We start from the raw sequence: 2120 nt of genomic DNA on the forward strand, positions 1-2120 counted from the left end.
TATAAGAGATATCATAAAAACCATTTTAACTTCCAAAAATTACACCATCAAACTTACAATAATTTAGCAACTCAAATTAAAATCCTGGAGACTAAATACTTATAACTATTTAATTATCAAATTAGAAACCCATCCAATTAAAATTTTGAAAATTAAATACTTATAACTATTTAATTATCAAATTAAAAACCTTTAATTTTTAAAGTTGAACACCATCAAAACCATTCCTTAAAAATTAAATTATGATTGAACCCAAAAAAAATAAAGTTGAACACCATCAAAAAAAAATAAAGTTGAACACCATCAAAACCATTCCTTAAAAATTAAATTATGATTGAACCCAAAAAAAAAATAATACATAGAATGTGCACCAATAAAAAAATATGAAAAATAATTAAAAAATTATATATATAGGCCAACCAATCATAATAGTGCAGAAATTTTAACCCTTTAAAAAAACATAAAAATAACATCTACCATAAGCTTTAATCAAATTTAATTACCTTAACCAATTGATGCATTATATTACCTTAACCATATGGTGCCAGCCCCACCCCTTCAAGGTATTCTGCAAATGATTAGTGATGGTAGAATATTCAGCTAACTCATCCAAAGTGGTGGACCTGCAACAGTAGATGCTTTGGTCAAACAACATGAGGCAGACATGGAATGGGGAGCTGAAAGGGATAAATCAGAATGATCAGAATCAACTTTCAGTAGAATTAGATTGGTAGCCTAGCATTGAGGTGCTGTAAATCCATGGTGTTAGTGTCAGAGATGAAAGACCATAAGCCTTAGCCCTTAGCAACTTGAAATCAAAAGTAAAATGGAAATGTTAGGTTTAATTTTGTAGATGAAATATTATATTTAATTTCTTTTCTGACAAACTAGATTAGAAAATAATTTATGGAAATGTTAGGTTTAATTTTGTAAATGAAATATTATATTTAATTTCTTTTCTGACAAACTAGATTAGAAAATCTCTGGTCTCATACATTGAAGGTGCGATCTCTCCAGATATAACTGAGCTCGGACCAAAACAACTTGACTTAACCGAAATGGTCGTAACAAATGCTTTCAATGAGAGTTGAACTCATGACCTCCCGCTTACTAAACGGGTGCTCTAACCAACTGAGCTATGAAAGCTTGATGAAGGGCATCGTTTACCGATTTCCATCCATCATAATACCGTGAAAACCAAACAACGTGGTGATGGAAGATGGTTGTCATTTGCAGTATTTGAGGTTCAATGAGAATAATTCCTTTCATAAATTTCCTCACTAGTATGGTTATTAACTTATGGAAGATTTTCACTAATATGATTATTCATTTATGAATATATTATAGAAAAAAATAGTAATATGAAACAAAGAAAAAAGTTTAAAGGAATATTCAGAATATATTTTATTTTTTAATTTGGATTTGTCATAGTTAAGGGATATAGCAGAAACAAAAGGAAAATGACCTAAAGTAGTATTATTATTATTTTTATATATGTAGAAATAAAAAAAAAAAAAAAAATAGTTTAAAGAAATAAATTATATTTATTAGTTTGAAACTCATGATAATTGAAGAATATAGTAAAAATTTAATAAAGATCATATTATTTTATTTTTATTTTTATATACAAAATTAACTATAAAAGGGGAAAATTATATTTATTGGTTATGATAATTATATTTATTGGTTATGATAGGGTATAAATAAAATGAAAATGATATCAAATTATTACAATTTTTATTTATAAAATAAATTTTTACAAATAATTTATGAATTATTATTTATAAAATAAATTTTTACAAACAATTTATAAAATAAAATTTTACAAATAATTTATAAATTATTATTTATAAATTAATTTTTTATAAACAATTTATAAATTGTTGAATTGAGACTTCTATGATCTATATTAAGTTTTATAAGAAAAATATCTCGGCATAAATCACATAATGATACATTTGTCAACGCATTTTGAATCAACAAGTGTGGTTCACCATCAGGACAAGTTGAAGAATCAGATCATGGCTGCATCTTAAATAGGGAGGCAAAGGTTATATGATTAATTATGATTTAGCCAATAAGAATCATTGTAATTATAAAGATTTTAATGATAATAATAA

At 25.4% G+C, this 2120-nt stretch overlaps 1 non-coding gene across 1 annotated transcript; it reads right to left on the reverse strand.

The window, feature by feature from the left end:
* Positions 1–1072: 1072 nt before the first annotated feature.
* TRNAT-AGU (transfer RNA threonine (anticodon AGU)) lies at positions 1073–1146 on the reverse strand. Its single transcript has one exon. It is a non-coding gene; the product is annotated as a tRNA-Thr (tRNA).
* Positions 1147–2120: the final 974 nt, after the last annotated feature.

Source organism: Pinus tabuliformis, chromosome 4_1 (genome assembly GCF_031772625.1).
Source record: "Pinus tabuliformis cultivar Carrire ecotype Pingquan chromosome 4_1, CPIR1, whole genome shotgun sequence".
NCBI lineage: Eukaryota > Viridiplantae > Streptophyta > Pinopsida > Pinales > Pinaceae > Pinus > Pinus tabuliformis.